Source organism: Balaenoptera physalus, assembly GCF_965194825.1.
Source record: "Balaenoptera physalus genome assembly, chromosome: 21".
Lineage (NCBI taxonomy): Eukaryota > Metazoa > Chordata > Mammalia > Artiodactyla > Balaenopteridae > Balaenoptera > Balaenoptera physalus.
In genome coordinates this window covers 32,779,824-32,799,261 of record NC_138902.1, presented here as the reverse complement: position 1 = coordinate 32,799,261, position 19,438 = coordinate 32,779,824, and the positions used below count along the sequence as shown (strand labels likewise).

The 19,438-nt window shown below is 42.6% G+C and overlaps 1 protein-coding gene across 13 annotated transcripts in view; it reads right to left on the bottom strand.

The window, feature by feature from the left end:
- LOC309651345 (uncharacterized protein) overlaps positions 1-19,438 on the bottom strand; it is a 217,899-nt gene that overhangs the window by 191,282 nt on the left and 7,179 nt on the right. For 2 of the 13 annotated variants that reach the window (XR_014258023.1, XR_014258024.1), the window contains one exon: positions 526-2,300. The exons of 9 other annotated variants lie outside the window; for them this stretch is intronic. The gene's annotated coding sequence lies outside the window, so the exon portion shown is untranslated. 2 more of the 13 variants (XR_014258026.1, XR_014258025.1) reach the window with 2 other exon arrangements.

Sequence of the window (19,438 nt, the reverse complement as noted above, 5' to 3'; positions counted from 1 at the left end):
TTGCCAGGATATTAAATCCCATCTCCCAAGAAATTACTAATCCAGTCCCACATTCCACTAGTCTTGATTGAGCATCTTTAAAATTTAATTCCAGGGCTGCTCCCCTGGCTCCTGCCAGCAGATGCTGGATGCTTCCTGCCATTCTTTTGGTGTATGGTCTCTTTCCTCCCTTATCATGCCCAGCCCATCTTCAGCTGGGTTGCACTGGGGTGTAACCCTCGTTATCATTCTGGCTGCCCAGAGAAGAGGTGGGGACCCCCAAGAGGGGACAACCGTTGCCTCGTAGGCAAGGTCTCTGCAGTGTCTTCCAATCTAGCAGAAGTGCTAACTCTGACTGGGGAAGGGTGGGCACCTCTGTAAGCCTGGAGGATGGAGGTGGCGGGTGGTTACAGAGCTGACACACGCAGGGCATTCATTCAGGTGACCCCATCATATGTTTTTGTAGGTATGGCTCCCCCACATATCGCTTGAGTGCCTGCATCATTGCTGTAGCCCTGGCACTGGGGCATTTTTTCACATCACCACTGGTGATATCGTTAGTAATTAAGCCTCCACCCTGTGCCGAGATGCTTCGTGCCCCACCGACCAACCGGGCTGGCGTCCTCCTGGTCCACTTAGCGGTGCATGGGGCAATCTCAAATGCACGTTTCTCATCTACTGTCTTGGGTTATTCCTGGTACCACTCGGGCTAGTTGAGGTGCTCCAGGAAGCAGACACCAAGACAAGACTAGACATGCAAGAATTTATGAGGGGAAATGCCCGTGAAGGAAAATGAAGAGGCATAAAGGGAACGGCGGGGCCTTAGGGACCTACCACACTGCAGTTCAGGCCCCTGTGAAGGAGACAGGGAAGGAAAGAAGGTTAGGTGGGAGAGCCTTAAACTGCAATGCAGTGCTAAGAAAGTTCAGTAAGGCTGGAGGGGAGTCCTTGAGCCAAAGTCACCTGTCAAAGGAGTCTCGTGTCTCCCATAAACAGGTTTTCCTCCGGGTCCTTGCTGTGCCTGGACATGTCCTCTGCATGAATGTGGTCATGGGTACCGGAGCACAGCAGCTGGTGCCATCAGCTATTCGTGCTCTTAATCGCCAGATATCTGAGAGGTGCATGCTCATGGCCACCACAGAGACACCTCAGACACTGGGATGCCCAGGCGCATGCTATGAAGCAACTGCTTTTATGCATTAAGGAGTAAAAAACTAGCTTGAAAATATCTCCAGGAAACCAGAAACTATAAACATTACATTAACAAAGAAACAAATAGAACTTCTAAAATTGAAAAACTCTGTAACTGAAATTAATTACTCAAAAAGAGTTTAACAGCAGGCTAGACAGAGCTAAAGAGAACATTACTGAACTGGATGTTGATGTTGGTCAGAAGAAATTATCTAGAACACAGCACAGAAGACAAAAAATACATAAGAGAGGATTAAAGGCATAGAAGATAGAAGAGGAGGGTCTGATATACATTTATTGAGAGTCTAGAGAGGATGAAATAAATAAGTAAAAGACCATATTTAAAAGGGTACTAATGACTAATAAAAGAGACAAATCCACAGATTTAAGAAGTTCATCAAATCTTAAGCAGGAAAAAAGAAAATCCACATCTAGACACATCAAAGGAAACTAAAACAAAGCAAAAGAAATTTCTGAAAAACCCTAAAACAATATCAATTATTTTAAAATCCAAAGAGAAAGACCTTAAAACCAGCCAGAGGGGGAAACATGAATTACCTTGGAAAGAGTTACAGTCAGACTGAGACCTAAGTCCTTAACAGCAACAAAGGAAGCTTAAAGGATGAGATTTTTCAACGTGCTAAGAGACCATAATTGTCAGCCTAGAATTATTTCAGGGAGGAGGGCAAATAAAGACATTTTCATTCAAACAAAACAGAGAGTTCACCAGAGCAGAAACTCACTAAAGGAAATTCTAAGGGATATACTTTAAAATTTATTTTATTTATTTATTTTTGGCTGAGTTGGGTCTTCGTTGCCACGCGCGGGCTTTCTCTAGTTACGGCGAGCGGGGGCTACCCTTCGTTGCGGTGAGCAGGCTTCTCATTGCGGTGGCTTCTCTTGTTGTGGAGCACGGGCTCTAGGCACGCGGGCTTCAGTAGTTGTGGCATGCGGGCTCAGTAGTTGTGGCCCGTGGGCTCTAGAGCGCAGGCTCAGTAGTTGTGGCGCACGGGCTTCGTTTGTTACTCCGCAGCATGTGGGATCTTCCCTTAACAGGGCTCGAACCTGTGTTCCCTGCATTGGCTGGTGGTTTCTTAACAACTGCGCCAACAGGGAAGTCCAGGGATATACTTTTAAAAAGGAAAATAATCCCATATGGAGGGCCAGAGATGAGGAAGGAATGAATAGCAAAGGAAACCATAAATGTTTGGATAAATTTAATAAACACTGACTGTATAAACCAATAATAATGACGTCTTTGGGGATTTAAAAATTGATACAAACATAATTGGTATAATCTCTATGGAGGGAAACTTGGCAATATCTATCAAAATTACAAATGTACGTGCCCTTTGATTTAGCAATCCCACCAAGAATTCTAGGAATTTATTTGAAGGTTACATAGTTCTTATTATAATTAGTCTTCCCAAATGCTTTGATTACAAATAAGACTATTTCAGATATGTGCACACTTAGTGGAACTAACAGAATCCTGAAATTGTGTGATTCTTCCCAAATTCTTTGATTCTTACTGGCTCTGTGTTTACCCCCACTGGATTTATAGCAACTTCTATTTCTAAATGTTTTACAATTGAATCACAATTTAAATGCATTCAGGAGATCATGTTATTTAGAGATTCCGTGATAAGTTAATCTATGAAGTTACAAATCTTTTTAATATTATAAACAAAATAGCTCCTAATTTATGTTTTTTAATTGCAGAAAAGTCTCTTGTTGAAGTGGACTACATTTCAAAAGCTTTTAGCTACTTGTTTGAGTTCAAGTGAATTTTCCCTAAAAGTTTTATCAATGATGATTATGCTTACAAACAATCTCAAGCAAGCTGACATAACCCACAATGAACTGAAAAATAGAAAAAGGAAAATTTACTATGGCTAGAAAATAGAAAATTGATGTAAAGAATTAGAAATATTTTTCTTCAATGTTGGTGCCTCAGGAAAAATGAGTAAAAATAGTGTAGACGCAATTACATGGGAAGACAAAAAGCGTCTTTTGTGAAACTCTGGGCCCTTTTGAAGCCTTTAGAAGTCTGTGGAAAACTTATAAATTGTATGATTTCCTTTTTCCTTGGAACAATGTCTAACAGCATAACATTTTTGCTTTAAGTCATGGTTAGTGTCATTGGTGGTGCCCAAATGGAAGCTAAGCAAGAAGGAGAAGAGAGCTAACCCTTTCTAAAGCAAAGGAGAAAGAACTGAGAGAGGATAGGGGGACAGAGAGGGTAAAAGAGAATGAGTCCGTTCCCAAGAAAGCAATTGCGTGAGATTAAATAAACTAAATTGTAAATGGTAAAAAAGGAAAAGTAGACAGGGACAGGCATGTCCCCTGATTATCACAATGCCTGGCCCTCATGTAAACTCAATACATGTTTACTGAACACAGCAGACCTGGACTGAACTGGATGGAGGATGCCCGGGAGGGAACAGCTTGGGGGTAAATGTTAGTTACCCCTATTGACCACCAGGTGGCAGCAGCATCTCATGACCTCTCCGGTGTCCCCGGAAAAACCCGGAGGGCAGGAAGAGGGGTCAGTCTACAGGTACTGAATTGTGTGTATGAAAGTTCATCAGTCAAGTGTTCATAATTGGGGAAGAACCTATATGACCTTTCTCAAATCAGGTGAAGTGCCCTGGAGTCATACTATTGATGGAATTTTGGCCCCAAACTCCCTAACTTAACCTAAAGTCATTGTTCTTCAGAAATTTGCACCGCCCCCCCAAAAAGACTACATGTGTACATTTCTAACCATTAATATCAAGTTTTAGACACATGGACTGGGTCACTTAGCAACAGTTTTGATGACCGACCTTCAGGACGAACTATTGCTACAAGATGCTACCTTTTCAGTGGCGGCTGTGAACTGACCTATTTCTCCAAAATACAGTTATTCCAAGCTCCATTATTTCAGACTGATTCATAGATGAATAGTCCTCTGGGTATTACTAAAATAAAAATCAAGTGAAACAGATTAAAAACTATATTTAATGATCCCCAAAGAACCCCTTTTTTAAAAAACCTTCTCTCTGCCCATGCTAGAGAACGATACCAAGATAGTTTAAAAGTTTAAAGCAAGCTAAGCAGAAAGAAAAGCAAAATGTTCTTAGAACGTGTTGACGAAGATGTGGATAAATCCTTAAGAAGATAGAAAACTGGGCTTCCCTGGTGGCGCAGTGGTTGAGAATCTGCCTGCCAATGCAGGGGACACGGGTTTGAGCCCTGGTCCGGGAGGATCCCACATGCTGCGGAGCAGCTGGGCCCGTGAGCCACAATTACTGAGCCTGCGCGTCTGGAGCCTGTGCTCCGCAACAAGAGAGGCCGCAATAATGAGAGGCCCACGCACCGCAATGAAGAGTGGCCCCCACTTGCCACAACTAGAGAAAGCCCTCACACAGAAACGAAGACCCAACACAGCCATAAAAAAAAAAAAAAAAAAAAAGTGCACTGACCATTTAAAAAAAAAAAAAAAAAAAGAAGAAGATAGAAAACATAACTGAGAGATAATGTGCTTTTCTTTTTCTCCTTTTTTTTCTCATTTATCTAAGCACTGACTGCTAGATTGGGATCACTTTTCATGAATTCTCCTTTCTCCGTGTGCACACTGAAGGTTCACGCCTCTCTTCTCCTTCTGTACTCCCTGGCTGACAACCCATCCTTCTGCACAGTTCTGTTTATCTCCTGGGGGAAAACTGCAAAATTACAGCCCTCACATAGATCTCCCTTTCCCTGCCAAGACTCGATCCTTTATCTGCTGAACACCTGCTACCGGGAATCTGTGAATCTTGGATTGCCCCAAGAACAAGATTGAAGTGAGGTTTCATTTCTTTTTCCTTACTATGCAGGATTTCACATATGAATTCTAACATTTATGCAAGGGTCCTCTGGAACATTTATGCAAGGCTCACTGGAAATGCATTTGATTGCAATGGACTTGAGTCTTGGACTCTTGACACTTTCCAAGGAGTGCTTCTGGGCCTTGACCATTTGCAGTAGTGGGTGCAGGGCCATGGTATCCTTGAAGTTTTATAAATAGACCTAGGATGAATGACGGATGCATACACCCAAATTATTATCCTCAGGTCTACAGTTTAATGTGGATAAAATGTGATGAGGGCAGAACCACAATGAGATATCACCTCAGCCCTGTTAGAACGGCCATCATCAAGAAGCCAAGAGAACCGATGTGGGCGAGGATGAGGAGAAATGGGAACCCTTGTGCACCGCTGGGAAGATTGTAAATTGGTGCAGCCACTAACAGTATGCAGGCTCTTCAAAACGTTAAAAATATAACTACTATATGATCCAGCAATTCCACTTCTAGGAATATATCTGAAGTAAACGAAGACACTATGTCAAAGAGATATCTGAACCCCCAGGTTCACTGCAGCATTATTTGTAAGTGGCCATTTACAGATGAATAGATAAAGAAGTTGTGGTATGTGTGTGTGTGTGTATATACACACACACATATACATATACATGTATTTCAGCCATAAAAGACAAGGATTTGCAGCAACATGGACAGACCTTGAGGGTATTATGCTAAGTGAAATAAGTCAGACAGAGAAAGACAAATACTGCATGATCTCCCTTATATGTGGACTCTAAAAGACAAAACAAAACAAAAAACCCAACAACCTCATAAGAAAAGAAATCTGACTTGTGGTTACCAGAGGCGGAGGGTAGGGGAAGGGGGAATTAGAGGAAGGTGGTCAAAGGAACAAATTTCCATTCATAAGGTAAGTAAGTACTAGAGGTGTCATGTACAACATGATGACTGCTGCGTGATACGTAGGGAAGCTGAGAGAGTAAACCCTAAGAGTTCTCATTACAAGGAGAAATTTTTTTTTCTTTTTCTTTTTTTTTGTATCTACATGAGATGATGCAAGGTACCTAAACTTTCTGCGATGATTGTTTCTCAACGTATGTAAGTCAAATCATTAAGCTGTACACCTTAAACATATACAATGATGTGTGTCAATTATATTTCAATCAAAGTGGAAAACGACAACAACAACAAAAGGTGTGATGGGAGTCCATGAAATTAAAAATAGCATTTATAAAAAATATCAGCATTCTCCTTTGTTCCATTTACCACGTAGGACCTACTTTGAAGGGAAGTCTTGTAATATACAGAAGACAAGGGCAATATATTTGCAGAATATAAATGCTTGCTTTCTGCAGGTTCGACAGCTTACACTGATTCTGAAGTAGTCTGATATGGCAGCAGTGTAAAATATATTTGCTGATTTTGTGGCTATTTTTAAAAATATCCTTTAAAGTTGAAAAGGAAGGCTATTTAATAGATCATAGAAAATCATGAATGCCAATGGAAGTAATTTGGGCTTTATTTGTTAAATTAGGCAACAAAGGGCCACTACGATATTTTGAGAAGAAAATACTAGTATTTGTGTTTTAGGAAAATAACTCCTTGAAGGATGTAGATCCAAAGCTGAAGGCAGGGGAAATAAGGAGTAATTGCAAAATGTTGGGCAATTGCTGATGAGTCCTGGATTTGTGAGGTGACTGGGACAGGTGAGAAGTATGGAAGACTTTGTGGGAATTGAGTTTATGGGGCTTGGGGACAAGGGAGTGGTGAGGGAAGGAAATAAGCGATGGTTGGGTGGTTTCATATTTTGGGTCACTAAGAAGATAATGAAGTCATTAAGGGAGGGGGCAGGGCAAAAGAGGAGGAAAAAGTATGAAAAGACAGTGGGTTTTGCTGGAGGAGTTATTAGTAAGACACAGCCGTGAAGACGTCTAACAGGCATCTGAAGAGTCTGTGTAGATCTCAGGAAGAGTGAAACTAGAGCTATAGATTCGGAATTCTTCTGTGTGAAGGCCAGAGGTGGAGCCGGGAAAATGGATAATCACCTTGTGAGAAAACGTAGAAAGAAAGAGAAGGGTGCTGAGAAGGAACCTGGGGAACATTTCTATTCTGGGGTGCAGAGATGGCAGAGGAGCCAGTGGGGAGCACTGAGTAGCCAGAGAAAGGGGAGAAGCAGCAGGGTTCAAGGACAGGAAACCCAAGACTGCAGCCAGTTTCAAGGACAAAGCTTGAGACTGGGCTGTGGATTAGTTTGCTAAGGCTGCCATAACAAAGCGCCAAAACATTAGTATTTACCACAGACCAAGTGGCTTAAACGACAGAAATTTATTTTCTGAAGTCTGCAAGTCCAAGATTAAGGCGTGGACCGCGTTGTTTTCTCCTGAAGCCCTCTGTCCTTGGCTTGTAGAAAGCCACCTTCTGCCTGTGTCTGCACATGGTCCTTCCTCTGTGTGTGTCTGCATTGTGATCTCCTCTTCTTATAAAGACACATTGGGTTAGGGCTCATCCCCATGACCACACTTCACCTTAATTATCTCTTTAAAGGATCTACTTTCAAATACAGTCACATTCCGAGACACTGGAGGTTAGGACTTCAGCATATGAACTGGAGCAGGACACAATCCAGCCCCTAACAGGCTGGGAGAACTGAACATTGCTCACTGGCCAACTAAGGGATATGCACTGTAATGGCCAGAGTTAACCCTCACTGAGCACAAACTACACGCTGGGCCACGTCGGGAGCATCTCACGTGTGTTAACTCATTTTAGACTCATAACCACCCTATGACGTAGGTGCTAGTATAATCATCACCTCTTTCTCCACAGGAAGAAACAGGGTACCAAGAGATAACTTGCCCAAGGTCACACAGCTGGTAGAGCCCCTCAGCTCAGTTTCTACGCAGTGGATTTTGGTCAATGATTTCTTAGTTTACTATCAGCAGCAGAGATCTGCAGAAGTAGTGATGTTGCTGAATACTAAGTAAAACAGAAGCATTTTCCCATCAGCTGACACTGACTGCAGGCCTTCTTTGGAGTGACGTGAATTCTGGCGGCCTAGGTGCAGCAGTTTGAGGAGAAAGGAGAAGAAACGATAACTGACAGATGGTTCTGATCAAAATGCCTCTGACTGAAAAGCGCAAAGAAAGTAACCCTCTTATGACTTCAAATGTATTACATCTATTATGACTTCACACTTATTCAAATTGTGCTTCTTCCTGGTGGGGCTGCAATTCAAGAAAGTACTGTAAAATGCGGGGAGCAAATATTCAACATTGCACTTATATGTCTACAAATAAGGGTATTTAAAAATTGTGGTATGTGCAAACTGCTTTTAATTCTGGATTTTCTAGTGATTTGGGTTTTATTGGTTTTTAATCAGAGAAAACTGGGTCAACTCTTTTTGACTCCAGATTAGACTTTAATGTGGGAAGGCCGAGGAGAAAGAAACACGCACTAAGATACACACACATACACAGTCAAACATGTACACTTGGAAGTAAAGAAGTGAGAGGAGAAGAAATAAAATCAGGTCACTAAAAGAGAAATGCAAATCAAAACTACAATGAGGTACCACCTCACATTGGTCAGAATGGCCGTCACTAAAAAGTCTACAAATAACAGATGCTGGAGAGGGTGTGGAGAAAAGGGAACCCTCCTGCACTGCTGGTGCGAATGTAAGTTGGTGCAGCCACTGTGGAGAATAGTATGCAGGTTCCTCAGAAAACTAAAAATAGAACTACCATATGATCCAGCAATCCCACTCCTGGGCATATATCCAGACAAATCTATAATTCAGAAAGATACATGCACCCCTATGTTCATAGCAGCACTATTCACAATAGCTAAGACATGGAAACAACCTAAATGTCCATTGACAGATGAATGCATGAAGAAGATGTGGTACATGTAAACAATGGGATACTACTCAGCCATAAAAAAGAATGAAATAATGCCATTTGCAGCAACATGGATGGAATATACTAAGTGAAGTAAGTCAGAAAGAGGAAGCCAAATACCATATGATATCACTTATATGTGGAATCTAAAATATGAACCTATCTATGAAACAGAAACAGAATCATGAACATAGAGAACAGACTGACAAGGGGGAGGGCGTTGGGGGAGGGATGGAGTGGGAGGTTGGGGTCAGCACATGTGAGCTATTATATACAGAATGGATAAACAACAGGGTCCTACTGTAAAGCACAGGGAACTATATTCAATATCCTGTGATAAACCATAATAGAAAAGAATATGAAAAAAACGTATATATATGTGTAAGTGAATTAGTTTGCTGTAAGCAGAAATTAACACAACATTGTAAATCAACTATACTTCAATTAAAAAAAAGGGAAAAAATCAGGTTACTAAAATTAAATTTCAAGCAGCACCCACCACTGAGGGTTCCTAAGAGAAGGTGGTAGCCTGTCACTTTAATCTAGGAGCGAGATTCCCCAGGCAATGGCTCAAAAGACGGGAAATGGCTCTAGAAAGGTCTCAGACACAAGTCCCTTCTTAGACCCCTCTCCAGAAGAGCTGCCTAAAAAGAGAAGGCAAAAGAGCCTGGATGAAAGTGCCTGAGGGTGAAAGTCTTCTGCGAAGACCGAGACCTACCGCCCCCGTTGAATGCCTGACCCATCACTGGCACAACAAACGCTTTACTCTACCAGATCGCAGCACCACCTGCAGAAGGGTGTTATGGCCGCACTAACCCTCCTTGCTTCTCTGAACCACAGTCCCGTTCCATTGGGAGCATCTGATGGGCTGAGCCCAGTTCAGTACCCCACTGGGAACATCTGGCTGGCTGAGCTAAGTTAACGTACCGCCTGTACTTCCTTCCTGGTTCCCCTAGTGGAAGGCAGAATTCCCTGCCTTCCTTCAAGGCTCCCAGAGTGGGGCTGCATCCAAGCTTAGGAAGAGGGTTCAGAGGTTGGGAAAAAAGAAAGTCCACTACAATTTTTAAACACTTGTTGGAGACACTGAAAAGTCTGAAATCTTGAGATGTCTAAATTAGAAACCTAAAAATTCTTAATGTATTCAGTAAGGACCAAGTCCTTTAAAACATACATACTTTCTTTCCAAGGTAATGCAAACTACTTTTTGGGGTAAGGAGTTAAATGCGGAGGGATGGCAAAGAGAGACAAGACTGTTAGAGGCCAGAAGAGGGAGAAGAAGGAGAAGAAAAAGTGAACCGACTCTGAATGGCGCTGCCCTGTTGTCTCAATGTTCCCTACAGTTTCCTGAGGTGGTTGCTTGAGTCCCCACATAACAAAAGAAAATCTGAGCTCGAAGTAAAGTGGTTGTTAGGGTCACCCAGCTAATATGTGGTGCAGCCAGGAATGCAGCCAAGATCTTCCTGACCCCCAACATTCAGGCTTTTCCCCAGGGCTACTGTAGCTTCATCTAGTGCTCCTAGGAGAAGCTGCTGGGCATGTGTACACACACACACACACAAAAAACACAGTCAGAAAAAGAAGAGAAAAAGGAATACACACATGTTCCTCCGTATTTACGCACGTGTCCGTTATCTCCATGTTCACTGAAAGAGAAAGAAGTAAGAAGGGACAAGACAGCAGATTCTGAAACAACAGTCAAACTCTCTAGGTGAATCTTTCCATATACCAGGGTCACCCCTCCTGCTCCTCCTCCTGGACACTTTCAGAGACCTACAGCCCAGGGAGTGACTGATTCTTAATGAAGCCAGGGTAGCAAAGGCATTCACACCCCAGGAATCCTTGAATGGAGCCAAGATCAGGACTTAATCAAATAGGCAGAAGGTTGCTTCACCTGTTTGTAGGGAGAGTCTTCCAGCTTGCACCTTGGACTTTTCAAAAGAGGCCAAGAGTGCTCTCTGCTAAAAAGAAAAGTCCCCTTTCTCAACACACTTTTTGTTGTCACTTGTCAACACACATTTTTCTTTTTTTTTTTTTTTTTGCATTGAGAAACCAGAGCAAAACATAGAAGTGAACTTTGTAGCTGTTTAACTCAAAAACCAAAGACCAGCCAGACTGTTTAGAAGCCAACAGTGATCAGGTGACCGTGACTTTTAGCTGCATGTTTGCAAACACACGTGTATATTGCTTTGTGTATATTCATGTACAAAATCACTGTAGTACACACAACCTTTCTACAGTTCAACATTAACCAGTACTGGCCCTGTGATACATTTTTCGGCCTTCACAGAGTTAAACAGAAATCCACCAGGAGGTTCAGCTAATATGTGGCTGTACTGAATATATTTAAGTCAAGAAATTCTCAACATGACGTTTCTCTGGGCATTGAGCCCAAATTAGTTTCATGGAGCTTCATCTCCCATATTTATTTTTAAGTAAATGCTTTATAAATTATTATTCTATTATCCATGATATAAACTTTGAAGGAGCAATATATAAGAGTGAAAAAGCAAAAGGCTGTGCAACTTACAACCACAATGGCAGAAAAATGGACTTTTCATGCCAGTTACAAAATAGGAGCCAGAAGAGTCAGGAGAATTTTCTGGGCTTTATGGCAGCTCAGAGTCCATCTGTTTCATCTGCTATTTGGCTGTGTGAACGGCTGGACTTTATTTCCTCTACATCATACTGAACTTTTTTTTTTTCCGCTAAAAGAATCTTTATAATGGAAAAAATAAAAAAACATTAGTAGAAAGCTTTAGCCATCTAAAAGGTAACCTTAACTTAGTCCATCTCCTAGCATCACAATTTTGAATCAGCTAATCTTTTTTTTAAAAAATATCTCTATTGGAGTATAATTGCTTTACATTGTTGTGTTAGTTTCTGCTGCATAACAAAGTGAATCAGCTATACGTACACATATATCCCTATATCCCCTCCCTCGTGTGTCTCCCTCCCACCTTCCTTATCCCACCCTTCTAGGTGGTCACAAAGCACCGAGCTGATCTCCCTGTGCTATGCGGCTGCTTCCCACTAGCTATCTATTTTACATTTGGTAGTGTATATATGTCCATGCCACTCTCTCACTTCGTCCCAGCTTACCCTTCCCCATCCCCGTGTCCTCAAGTCCATTCTCTACATCTGAGTCTTTATTCCTGTCCTGCCCCTAGGTTCTTCAAAAACTTTTTTTTTTTTTTAGATTCCATATATATGTGTTAGCATACGGTTATTTGTTTTTCTGACTTACTTCACTCTCTATGACAGTCTCTGGGTCCATCCACCTCAATACAAATAACTCAATTTTGTTTCTCTTTATGGCTGAGTAATATTCCATTGTATATATGTGCCACATCTTCTTTATCCATTCATCTGTCGATGGACACTTAAGTTGATTCCACGTCCTGGCTATTGTAAATAGTGCTGCAATGAACATTGTGGTACATGTCTCTTTTTGAATTATGGTTTTCTCAGGGTATATGCCCAGTAATGGGATTGCTGGGTCATATGGTAGTTCTATTTTTAGTTTTTTAAGGAACCTCCATACTGTTCTCCATAGCGGCTGTATCAATTTACATTCCCACCAACAGTGCAAGAGGGTTCCCTTTTCTCCACACCCTCTCCAGCATTTATCTTTTGTAGATTTTTCGATGATGGCCATTCTGACTGGTGTGAGGTGATACCTCATCGTAGTTTTGATTTGCATTTCTCTAATGATTAGTGATGTTGAGCATCCTTTCATGTGTTTGTTGGCAATCTGTATATCTTCTTTGGAGAAATGTCTATTTAGGTCTTCTGCCCATTTTTGGATTGGGTTGTCTGTTTTTTTGATATTGAGCTGCATGAGCTGCTTGTATATTTTGGATATTAATCCTTTGTCAGTAGCTTCGTTTGCAAATATTTTCTCCCATTCTGAGGGTTGTCTTTTCGTCTTGTTTATGGTTTCCTTTGCTGTGCAAAAGCTTTTAAGTTTCATTAGGTCCCATTTGTTTATTTTTGTTTTTATTTCCATTTCTCTAGCAGGTGGGTCAAAAAGGATCTTGCTGTGATTTATGTCATAGAGTGTTAAACAAACAAAAACTTTTAGCCAATGATTGGGCACAGATGTGTTGCATTACATACTGAAATAGGCTTTATGTGCACCTCCTTTATATATCTTAAATAATTTATTGTATTTGGTCTCTAGAATCCTATTTCTTTGAGCATTTAACCCCCCAGTTCAGTGTCTAGCACAAAACAGCGATTCAAGAATACTGGATGTTTGAAAGGCATAATCAGTCCACATAAACTGGAAAAGCAAGCAAAATTATTTAGAATTAGTACTACTTAAAGATTTTTGTCTGGTGTTTAAAAAAATTCTAATCATTCTTTTTTCTTTTTTAATAACATCTTTATTGGAGTATAGTCGCTTTACAGTAATCACTCCTGTTTGTACTAAAAAATGTTATTTCATGGGGTTTGATTGTATCATACAATAAAGGTTGTTACATATGAAATATACAATATTTCAAAACAGTCCATATGACATATATTTCTTGGTATTCATAGATTACTAGCCAACGTTGTGTGAATTGAATTAAATTCCTATCAAGTTGGAATCATAGATCTGGAAGAAATCTCAAGATAGCAAACAGTGCAGCCTCGTCCCACATAGGTAGACCAACCAACCTCCTGTAAAAGGCAATGATGGTCTTTGCACATTTAGAGATATCTCCATAAAGACACCCTCTAGGGCTTCCCTGGTGGCACAGTGGTTGAGAATCTGCCTGCTAATGCAGGGGACACGGTTTCGAGCCCTGGTCTCGGAAGATCCCACATGCCGCGGAACAACTAGGCCCATGAGCCACAACTGCTGAGCCTGCGCGTCTGGAGCCTGTGCTCCGCAACAAGAGAAGCCGCGATAGTGAGAGGCCCGCGCACTGCGATGAAGAGTGGCCCCCGCTTGCCGCAACTAGAGAGAGCCCTCGCACAGAAATGAAGACCCAACACAGCCAAAAAAAAAGTAACTAATGTTCAAGTACAATTGGTGTCTTTAAAAAAAAAAAAAAAGACACCCTCTAGAAGGGCTGCCAATGTGGTGAATCACTGAAGGGAGGGGAGACTCCAACAGGGAGGCTGATTGCCCACGGCCGTCTTCAAGGCTGTTGGGTAGGTTGGACAGACTTGCCCCCAACACAGTCTCATTGGAGGAAGCCTGTCCTTGTTCCTTTTGTGGGGGAGTTTTTGCCTTATCCTAATCAGCCTGGGGTCACTGCCTGGAACCTACGTTTATTGAATGGGGGAAACCAGGTTTGGCCCAGTGAACCAAGCTGTGCAGTGTAAAGCACCAACTAGGGAATTAGGGCAACTGCCAACCTAGACTTCAGCACCTAAGACTAATGAGGTTGACTGCAAAGGTGTGTGCCTTTGAAGTCCTCTTACAATCTAGGTTGGAATACCACGGCAGCATACAGCAGACACAGCATAAAGCGGTGACAGCTAAAGCACATGGACACCAGCAGCCAGCGTGTCTTCCCAGGCAGAACTGGCTCTTGGGTGAATCCAGTTAGCAAGCCAAGAGCCATCTAGAGGCGTGGCCCTCTACAGAACACTGAGTCACCCTGCTCACTGTGCCAATTGTGTTAAAATATACCTGTGGGATTTTAACTCATGGAGGTGACTAAGTGAACACGGAGAGGCTAATGCCATTGAAAGAATTTGTTACTTACATTTTCCAAAAGAAGGGAACATACTACAGCACACGGGGCCATGTGGGGAAGCACCAGGTTTGGTCAGGGCAGAAGCAGGAGCATGGGGAGAGCACAGGCCACGGAATTTACTGGGGTTTCCCTGGGAAAGGCAAAGGATTAGTTTGAATAATTCTAGTATGGGCTTTGTTTTTGTTTGTTTTTTTAAAATTTATTTATTTATGTATTTATTTTTGGCTGCGTTGGGTCTTTGCTGCTGCACGCTGGCTTTCTCTAGTTGTGGTGAGCAGGGGCTACTCTTCGTTGCGGTTCATGGGCTTCTTATTGCGGTGGCTTCTCTTGTAGCGGAGCACGGGCTCTAGGCACACGGGCTTCAGTAGTTGTGGCGCACAGGCTTAGTTGCTCCGCAGCATGTGGGATCTTCCCGGACCAGGGATCGAACCCGTGTCCCCTGCATTGAATACTAGAATACACTATTCTAGTGCCACAGGGTTCATTCTAGATTTCCCCCTTGCTTATTTGTAACTTTTTTTTTTTTTTTTGGACAGTGAGAAACCTGGCTTGGGTCTACCTAAACAGTTGCTAATAATAATGACTCAATTTTGAATGAAGACAGAAAGCAAAGGAAGCAATGTGCTCTTCGTAACAACTGTCCACACTAACCACCACTCTGCTGTGATGTGGCCAAGAACACAGGTCCCAAAGTCAGTCCCCTTGGGTTTGAGTTCCAGCTTCATCACTTAATAACCGTGTGTTTGTGGGCAAACAAGTCAAGTGATCTGTGCCTCAGTTTCCTCTCCTCTCAAAAAGGAGTCATGAAAGTACATACTCCATGGAGTTGATGGAAGAGAAAATGAGTTTACAGAAGCAAAGCACTTGGGACGGTGGCTTATGGTAAGTGCTAAATAATTAACTTTAAAAAAAAATTTATTTATTTATTTTTGGCTGCACTGGGTCTTCATTGCTGCAAGCGGGCTTTCTCTAGTTGTGGCGAGCGGGGGCTACTCTTGGTTGTGGTGCGCGGGCTTCTCATTGCGGTGGCTTCTCTTGTTGAGGAGCACAGACTCTAGGCATGCGGGCTTCAGTAGCTGTGGCACGTGGGCTTCAGTAGTTGTGGCTCACGGGCTCTAGAGCGCAGGCTCAGTAGTTGTGGCGCACTGGCTTAGTTGCTCCGCGGCATGTGGGATCTTCCTGGACCAGGGCTCGAACCTGTGTCCCCTGCATTGGCGGGCGGATTCTTAACCACTGCACCACCAGGGAAGTCCCAATAATTAACTTTTTAAAAAAAGTCTATAACAGAAGATTTATTTGACCAAAATATCCAATAGCCAACAGTGACCTGATGACTTCCAATTTTAAGAGTGTTTGTAAATATGACTCATAAATCAATATAATACATAAAGAAAAATCACTTCAATATGGAAAATCTTCAGTTTAATATTTGTTCTAGATGAATCAATGCATACCTCTACAGCAACCTCTTTAACCATAACTTCTCCAAATTACACATCATTCATTTAGCGTGGTGTCGTAAGATCTACTTTCAATCCCCTTTTATCATTATTATTGTTTTCAACTGGACTTATTTCCTTTTCACTGAGAAACTTGAGAACTTCAAAACTCTCTTTTACTTGAAGTCTGATCTTCCTTTGGGTCTGAAGTTTTTATTTTATTATGTAGTAGTCCATCTCTTTAATCATCCCAATGAGAAGGCAGCACAGGAGTATTAGTATGCCACCTTGACATTTTAGGAATATTTTAAATCTTTGCAGTGGCAGTTTCTTTAAAAATGTAAAAATATCTGAAATATTCAGCCTTCACAAAGATATAAAAGACATGTCTTGAATTTATTATCCACGAATATCTTATTTGAGCATTATAGCTGCTCTGCAGACAGCTTGTACTTTTTCCTCTAAAGTTCACGGCTATTGGTTCATAATTAAACAAGGTCTTGTACAGTCAGGTGAAATTAAAATATTATAGAACCGGAGGGAACATTCAAACTCGATCAGAGCAATATTTACAAAACTCACTTAGTCAAAGGAGTAACGTGGAACTTATTCAAGAGAAGCTTGGGATTCTTGTTAAACACACAGATTCCCACTCCCTTCCCCTAGAGAGTCTGATGCAGTAGACCTGATCCTGCAAATCTGAATTTTTAACAAGACTTCCAAGGGATGTTCATCATCAGGAAAGTTTGGAAGCACTGATTTAATCCAAGATCCTGATTTTATAAGGAAACTGAGGCCCAGGGAAGAGGATCCCCCGCTCCACCCACCCACCCAGTGTTCGTGAAGCACCTCCTCTTATAGGGGTATGCTGAAAGGTTTGGGACAGTGCACTGCTATGCATGGCCAGTGGAACCACAACGTGGTACAGCCTTTCAGGCAGACAGTTTGGCAATACTTGTCAAAATATTAAATGTGCTTATCTTTTGATGCTGTTATTACAGATGAAAACAGAATTTCTTAAATTGTCACTCAGACCACTTGCATCAGAAGCACCTGTTGAGGATGTGGATTTCACCATCTCATTTCAGTTGACTGAATCATAATCTCTGGGAGTGGGACCTGGCAATCTGCATTTTTAACAAGGTTACCAAGAGGTTAACAAGGTTCTACTGAAGTTGTGAGAAATGCTGCCCTTACGGGTGTGAGAGTCAGAGCCCTAGCGGGGGGACATCCAAGCAGAGAGGCAGTCCCCCTGGTATGGGATGTGGGACTTACCAAGAAGGGTAAGAAAAGTATGGGCTTGGAAGGGCAGTAAAACAAGCAGCACAGAGATGGTGTCCTCGTGGAGGTGCAGCCCAGCGTGGGGTGTCAGAGCCAGAGCAGATGAGTCGTTTGAGGGGGTCGGGTGCCCTGGTGTGGGGTGTGGGAGCTTGAGTTGGGTGAAGAGGGCTCCTGCACAGCAGAGTGACCCAGCACCGGGTGCGGGAGCCCACAGAGGGTTAGGAGAGGCTTCTGGGAGGGCGTGGGCCGAACGTGAGGTGTGCAGGCCACGGGGGTGGGTTTGGGGGTGGTATCAATGGGGAAGGCACAGTGGCAGCCTTGGGAGGCTGGTTACATTCAGGGGTATTGAGTAAATACATAAATACACTGAGGAGAAGGAGAGTCAGTTTTCTCCCTGTTCGAGAAGGGAGTTACAAACACGGAAAGGAAACAAAACTGGAGTGAATGCTGTGATGTTGAGTTTGAACTGAAGGAATTCATATGAACTCGTGGTTTTTGACAGAGAAATAGATAAGCATGTAAATGTATCTACTAAGAGGGCCTGGGTGACCCTCCAATATCGGTGAGTTCACCTAGATGCCCAGATATTAGTTTCTAAATACCATTCACTGCCCACTAAAAGGACCTGGGGTCCTTGGAGAAATGGCTGAGTCAAGCTCTGGGACAGGGAAAGGATTAAAGGGAGCCTGGAAAATCTTCCTGTGACAGAAAACAAAGAGATGCTCAAAGAATGATGGGGATATGGGACTTCCCTGGTGGTGCAGTCATTAAGAATCTGCCTGCCAATGCAGGGGAAACAGGTTTGAGCCCTGGTCCAGGAAGATCCCACATGCCGCGGAGCAACTAAGCCCGTGCGCCACAACTACTGAGCCTGCGCTCTAGAGCCTGCGAGCCACGACTACTGAGCCTGCACTCTAACGCCCGCGAGCCACAACTACTGAGCCTGCACTCTAGAGCCCACGAGCCACAACTATTGACCCCGCCTGCCACAACTACTGAAGCCCGTGCACCTAGAGCCCGTGCTCTGCAACAAGACAAGCCACCGCAATGAGAAGCCCGCGCACCGCAACAAAGGGTAGCCCCCGTTCGCCACAACTAGAGAAAGCCTGCGCGCAGCAACGAAGACCCAACACAGCCATAAATAAGTAAATATATAAATAAATTTATATTAAAAAAAAAGAATGATGGGGACATGTCAGAGAACACAGGAAATAGAATGAAGGAGATCCCATAGGCCAAATCTAAGACAATTTGAGCATAAAAAAAAGATGGTGCAGTTGCCAGGAACGGGGGAGAGGCGAGCATGGGGTCTTGGTGTTTAAGGGGCACAGAGTTCACGTGGGGAAGATGGAGTCCTGGAGACGGATGGTGGCGATGGTTGCACAACAGTGTGAATGTACTTAATGCCCCTAAACTGTACACTTAAAAATGATTAAAATGGTAGGTATTACATTTATTTTACCACAATAAAAAATGCTGGAATGAATTATAACACACTAAAAAATAATCCATGGGTCCCTAGTGATAAAAAAATAACAACAGTCATGGCAGAAAGAGATAGGGAAAGTTCTTCACATAAAAATGCTGGCTGGTAAATGTAAGGAAAAAACCCACCATTTTGGAACCATGAATGTAATAATTGATGTATGTAAGCATGGCTCTTGAATAAATGCCAAATGCAGTGGGTGAAAGATTTGTTAGGGAAAAGGATATTCATATAGTCTTAAAGTATAACCCCACAGATAGTTATTAGTACAGAGGAGAAAAGAGGCCTTTGCAGTGGTATCAGATACACCTGTCAGATGCCACTTTGCGTCATTCAGTGGTGCATGGGACCAACGACGGGACAAAACTGACATCACAGGCCTCCTGATGTGATGAGGTGGGAAGTATGAACCTAACCATGGAGTTTTCTGGACAAGGATTTTCATCTGAATCTTGAGGAAATCATCTAAACCCAGATTGTGGGATATTTTGCAAAACTGCCAGCCTAGACTCTTCATCATTGTCATGAAAGATTTAAAAAAAATAAAAAGCAGGGGGATGTTCAAGATTGGAGGAGACTAAAGAGACAGGACAATTAAGTGCCACGTGGTGTCCTTGACGGCATCC